Raw genomic sequence first — 6,905 nt, 5'->3', positions numbered from 1 at the left:
GCTCTGAATCACAAAAACTTTTATACAGACGGTTCTTTGTTTCTGTAACAGCATAGCTGATTGGTTAAACCATGCGCGCGCGCGACTTTTAAACCTCGCATCCCTATCCGGATTGGCTCAGGTCTGGGCGCGGGCGGGGGGCTACGGGTTTTTTTTTCTGATTGGTCGAGCTACACTGCCTGTGGGAGTTCCCAGAGCCTCAGCTTTCCTCAGGCCTAGCCCGCCCCTTAGAGCCTGTCCCGGCTTCAGTTTGGTCCTAACAGAGAGACTGTCAGTTTCTGCATTACCTTCCACTGTCCAGTGCACCTGTCCACTCGCAGTACAACACGAGCTTCGAGACACCCTGGACCCAACTGTGTCAGGAACTTCCCCGTCACCTGTGAGCTCACACCAGCCCTGGGATCCCTGGGCCCTGCAGCCAGACTCCAGGACCTGGCTCTGCCTGCCAGCATCTGGCACCAGCCTCCAGGACTTGGCTTCACCCACCAGTGGGCAGGCAGCAGCCCCGGAGTCTACTGGACCCTGACTCTGCCCACCAGTGAGGCAGGGCTAGTCCCAAGGCCCCCTGGGTTCCACAGTCGGTTGCTTTGGGATCCAATCCCACCAACCAGTGGCAGCCGCCGCCACACAAGGCAGGGCCTGGAAACCAACTGGACTGAGGGCCAACGTAGCCTACCAGACGGCCCGCCTAGTCACGGCGTGGGGCCGCTAAAGGACCCACACAGCTCTCGGGGGGAAGCCCTAGAGCATACGGCTTGAATGTAGGGGGGTGGGGGTGCAGCTGTGACCCACAGGACATCTACAGAAGGTCACTTCTCCCAGGTCAGGAAATGGAACTAACCGACCAGATACGTAAAAGCACCAACAGCAATTTCGGCAAAATGAAGTGACGGATGCAGACCACAGTAATTAGAACGAAAGATTCACTGGAAGGAATCAACAGTAGACTAGATGATGCAGAGAAACGGGCCAGTCAGCAGGAAGACAGAGACGTGGAAATCTTCGATGCTGAACAGGAAAACAAAGAAAGAATGAAAAGAAATGAGGACAGAGACCTCTGGGAGAACATCAAGGACACTAATATTTGCAACAGAGGGTTCCCAGAAGGAGAAAGAGAGAAAGGGCCTGAGAACATATCTGCAGATATAAGAGCTAAAAACCTTCCTAACTGGGGAAGGAAATAGTCACCCAAGTCCAGGAAGCTCAGAGAGTCCCATATAGGATGAACTCGGAGAGGAACACGCCAAGACACATTGAAAATTAGACAATATTAGCAGCAAGGGCAAAGCGACCAATAACATGCAGGAGAACTTCCGTAAGACTCTCCGCTGAATTTTCAGCAGAAAATCTTCAGACCAGAAGGAAGTGGCATGATAAATTTAAGGTGGTGAAAGGGGAAAAAAACTACAACCAAGAATACCTAACAAGAGACTCTCCTTCAGATCTGCTGGAGAGATGAAAAGTTTAATGGACCAGAAATAGGCATGAGGGAACTTTCTGGGGTGACTTTCAGTTCAGTCGCTCAGTCATGCCCAACTCTTTTTGACCCCATGGACTGCAGCACGCCAGGCCTCCCTGTCCATCACCAATCCTGGAGTTCACTCAAACTCATGTCCACTGAGTCAGTGATGCCATCCAACCATCTCATCCTCTGTTGTCCCCTTCTCCTCCTGCCTTCAATCTTTCCCAGCATCAGGGTCTTTTCCAATGAGTCAGTTCTTCCCATCAGGTGGCCAAAGGATTGGACTTTCACTTCAGCATCAGTCCTTCCAATGAACATGCAGGACCGTTTGACCGCTGTCAAACAGATTGAACAGCACACTTTATATCTGAGCGTTCCATTGCATGCAAAGTCGACATCAGTTTAAAAAGGAATCTGAGCTACTGCCCTTATTTTGTCTTTCGTTGGTCTGTTTAGTGCATGCAGTGCTGTGCTTGGCCCTCGAGAGTCTTGTCTCGCAGTCCCTGCAGTGGAAGCGCCGCCGGGGTAGGACTTGGTCCTCACTGGTCCTGCCTGGCTTCTCAGTGCTCAGCACAGCATCTGGCACATAATAGGTGCTCAGCAAATGTTTGCTGATCAAATTCATGAATGAACAAACGAGTGAGGGTTTGAAGATGGAGACGGCAGGAGTGAAATTTCTGACTGGGAGTAACGCGGTCCTGATGTCTGCAGCCCTCGAGCGTCCCTGTTCTGGTATGCTGGACAAGTAGGGGCTCCGTTAACAGTCACTCAGATCTGTGTATTTACAAGACAGCCTGGAGGCTGCTTGGGAACTAATTCAGCAAGGAAATTATTTGCTTTTAGGAAAGAAGATGTAAATAATTCCCTACTCAGCTGAACAGAATGGCTCTGCTGGGCTCCCGGGAAACAGTCCTTAAGAACATTCTTTAATTCACTCAGGAAGGCTTTGTAGGGGGAGGCTGGCAGAAGGCTCTGGGGAAAGAAAGAGGAACTGACCTTACAGAGGGTCCACTACAGGCCAGGCCTCACGCCAAGAGCTTTCACACACAATGTCTCCTTTACTTGTTGTGGTGATGAGCTTGACGAGTCACTGAGTCCATTTCACAGATGAGAAAATGGAGGCTCAGAAGTGCCCAGGGTGTTATCTTGGAAAGGGTTGGCCCTGAAACCCAGGCCTGCCTGACACTGGGAGGCTTATTATCCCCTGAGCTTCAGTTTCCTCATCTGTGAAAAGGGGATCCACGCCTTGTCTGCATCCTCAGGGCACAGCCATGACGACTGCATCCTGAAAGATGCTCAGAAGGCACAGGCAGCCACTGGCTCTTAGTCCCTTCCAGGCAGGAAGAGGAGAGGCAGAGAGGAAGCCCAGGGAAGGCAGAAATGCACCTGCTTCTCATCTTAGCCAGGGCAGTCGGGCATGTCATCTGCCAGGCTCACCTTAGGAATCGCCTTTGCTCCTGTAGTTCTCAGCCATCCCTAACTTCCAGGCAGGGTTGCAGGCTCGCCAGAGTCTCCCCACCCCTGTGTCTCTCTCTGTGGAAAGCACCAGGCTCAGGTCTGCTTCCAACCTGCTGTGTTACTTTGGGCAACAGATGCTCCCTCTCTGGTCCTTTTTCTGCTTATGAAAAATAGTGGGCCAGTCCAATGCACTGGTACCAGTGAGGTCCTGGCAGCAGCGTCTGCCCTCAGCCAGAGGGCACGCCTGCATGTCCCTCCCTGCTTGTCCCCGCTTTCCATGCCCACCTTTGGGATTTGCATGCACGGGTTCAGTGGGCAACAGCCCGTGGCCCATAAGCCATGTCATCTACCCAGCTCTGACAGAGACACCCAATGAGCCAGTAGCGGTAAGAATAAATTCAGTTACTTCTCTCTTTCCAGGAGAGGACACTTTTAAATCTCTGTGATTGCTTATTGGGTCATGGCAATTAGGTATAAGTCACTCAACTCATTAGGCATAAAACTGGCTTCCTTCAAAGACAGGAGAGGCTGGGTACCCTGGAGGCAGCCCACTTTACCCACCTTGGAGGGAGGTGGCCTGAGATTGGCGCTGACCGCACAGGTGAATGACTGCTGGGCGGGGGGACCTTGCCTAGGGTGTCCCTCCCTATGACACAGCCGGAACCCCCTTTTAGACTCTCCCCAAATTGGTCAGGTGACCAGGCTACGAGACTGGCAGGAACCAGAGAACCCTGAACCGGAGCTGGACACTCTGAACTCCAATCCCAGCTCTTTCACTGCTAATCTAGCCAGTCACTTGGTTTTGCAGAGCCTCAGTTTTCCCATCTGTAAAATGGGCATAATAGCCCTCATCTTTGTGCTTCTGTGGGCAAGATAAGCTCTAAAAGTCAGGCCTAAAGGAGTTCAGCAAAGTGCTTGAGATCACAGATTAAAAAGTGACGAGGATGGGAGTAAATGGAAGCCTATTCCTAGAGTCTGGACCCTATTGTCTTCTAGGTGGAGCGGACAGGGCTGGCTTGGTTTGGCCAGAGGGAGATGGTGAAGGTGAAGCCATGGGATCCACAGACCTGTTCTACGAGCTGACTCGTAGGAAGTACTGTCTACACTGCCAAGCTCGGCCCATGGGTTAGTGCCAAGGATGCCTGGGTCTGGAGTCAGAGCCCTGGTTTCGAATCCCAGCTCCCCTTGTCACCCCTCACATCCTCTCCGAACCTCAACACCTGGTTCAAGGGGAACCCCCCACCCTCTCCTCTCATTTCCACCTTCTCCATGATTCCTTGTTTCTCTCTCTCCATTTGCTGAGCGACAAGGAACCACTGTTTATTAAGTTCAGTTCAGAGACAGCTGCAGTCACTGGACTCAGCTGACCGGGGACTCAGATACTGTGCCTTAAAGGATGGCATCCCCCTGCCTCCGTCCCCCTCGGGCTGCGGACTCCTCTGCAGGATCACCTGGGGGCCGGGTCAGGTAAGGGCTGTGGGCAAACGCAGCGCGGTTTCCCCCTCCTCTCTGGGCAAGCCTGAGCGGGAAGACCACAGACTAGGTGACGGGGGATGGGAGATGGAGAGGCTTAGACAAACCACTGCTCTGAGCTCCACACGCAGAAGGCCCGGGCTCTGAGCAGGATTTTGCCTAGGGCTACTGAGTCTTCATGCAGCTAGTTACAAAGCAGCGTTTTGAGTCATTTAGGATGTTTTCTTGCAGGTGTAGAAGGCGCGGGATGGCTTATCTCCCAGTTTACTACCTGCCTTCTCCAGTAAACCGCAAACTTCACGGTTTACTCCACAGCAGGACCTCTACCCATCCTGGTCCCAGCTTTATCTTCAGCGCTCTGGACATAGGGTGGCAGAAAGGTCAATACATTTTTTATTAAATCATAAAATGTTGATTGAGTTCCGAACTCGGATCTGCCTTTTTCTTGGGACAAATCCTTTCTCTCTCTGAGCCTTCATTTCCTCACCTGTAAAATTACCTCCAGACCTTCTAGTCCTGAGAGTCCAGGCATTCTTTTTATTTTTTTTTTTAAACCTGGGCAGGCTGCTAAAAATGGCCTTGGTGCCTGGAAACAAGAGGAAACGTTTGGGGTGGCCACTCAAGTCACCTGGATGTGGGGCCTCCAACACCCTCAGCTTTGAAATGACCTTGGTGGTAACGTCAGGAAAGCCAGGTGGGGCCCGGCCGTGCAGCTGGTGCCTCTGAGTTGGGCACCGGTGGGGAAGCAGTTCTGAGCCCAGTGATCAGCGCGGCTACTGTGGACTGCAGGCTGTGTGCCAGGCTCCGTGCTGGGTGCTCCCTGAGTGTGTGATTCTCCACAGGAGGCTGGAGGCTGAGACCCATTACACAGATGAGTAAAGGAGGGCCCAGAAGGAGGCGGACTGGCCGAGGTCAGGCAGGGAGGTGGCAGAGCCCAGGGTGTGAGCCATTCAGTCACCCTGGGAGCAGAGGTCAGAGAAGTGAAGGCTGGCACTGTGCTTACTGCACGGGGTCCTGGGCTGAGCTTGACGGCACACTGGGGAGTCCACGCTGGAATTTCTGGAGCCAGTTTGCAGCAAGGAGGACCCAGCTGACTCAGAATCTCCTGTTTCAGGCTGTGCCAGGCTGGGGGACTCGAGGCAGGGCGGGCAGCGGTGATCCTCTAGGATGCGGAACTGACTTCTGACTAGCATCTTCGGGATTTCTATTTCCTGCTGCACGCTGAGGAAAGCTTGGCTGTTGTGACTTGGGTTTGACATTTTTGAACATGCCACTCACACATCACTGAAGAAAAATGATGGCTTTCTTCCTTTACAAAAAGGTACTTTGTGAAAGCTTCAGTGGATGTGAATTTGAGCAAACTCTCTGGGAGATAGTGGAAGACAGAGGAGCTTGGTGGGCTATAGTCCATGGGGTCACAAAGAGTCGGACTTGACTTATCGACTGAACAACTTTGTAAAATCAACACCCAGAACATTCTGTAACAGGAAACTCACGAGATAATTTCATCCTTATTTTCCTTTACGGCGTTTCTCGCTTTCTGACAACATATTTATTTTCTCGCTCATTGTCTGTCTCCCCAGTGAGGATGCTAAAGCAGGGGGGCTCCACCTGCTCCCCATGGATCCCCCGTGTGGGGAACGGTGCCCAGTGCCGAGCAGCAGGTGCTTTGCAGATACTGGCTGGATAAGCAATCCTGCTGGCACGGGAGGAGCAGCGCTCACAGGTTCCAGGCCTTAAAATGTCTGTAAGACTCCAATGCCAGGAAGGCTGGGTGAACCTTTATTCCAGATTTCCACAGTTGCTTTTGTCTGGGCACCAAGCTGGGTGCTTGGGACATATTTATGCAGTTGATACATGAGTAATAATGGTCATTATTAATAAACTAACTCACCACCTTCTTTGGCATAGCATGCACTATGGGCTCAGTTGTGACCCCTACATAATTCATATGTTGAAGTCCTAATACCCATAACCTCAGAAGGTGGCTGCATTTGGAGAAGGGGCCTTTAAAGTCGTGACTAAGTTCAAGTGAGGCCTTGAGGTTGGTCCTTGATCCACTCTGACTAGGGTCCTTTTTGAAGTGAGGGGAAGTCAAAGTTGCTCAGTCATGTCTGACTCTTCGCAACCCCATGGACTATACAGTCTGCGGAATTCTCCAGGCCAGAATACTGGAGTGGGTAGACTTTTCCTTCTCCAGGCGATCTTCGCAACCCAGGGATTGAACCCAGTTCTCCCACATTGCAGGTGGATTCTTCACCAGCTGAGCCACCAGGGAAACTGGGGTCCTTTATAAGAGGAGGAAATTTGGACACACAGAGAGATGCCAGGGATGTGTGGGCACAGAGGAAGGGACCATGTTAGGACACAGTGAGGCAGTGGCCATTTGCAAGCCAAGGAGCGAGGCCTCAGAAGCCAGACCTGCTGACACCTTGATCTTGGAGGCCAGCCTCCAGAACTTCGAGAAGATAAATTCCTCTTGTTCGCAGCCCACTCCCCCCACACCAGCATG

The sequence above is a fragment of the Ovis aries genome, chromosome 17 (assembly GCF_016772045.2).
Source record: "Ovis aries strain OAR_USU_Benz2616 breed Rambouillet chromosome 17, ARS-UI_Ramb_v3.0, whole genome shotgun sequence".
Classification (NCBI taxonomy): Eukaryota; Metazoa; Chordata; class Mammalia; order Artiodactyla; family Bovidae; genus Ovis; species Ovis aries.
Note: the sequence above shows the minus strand (reverse complement) of the source record.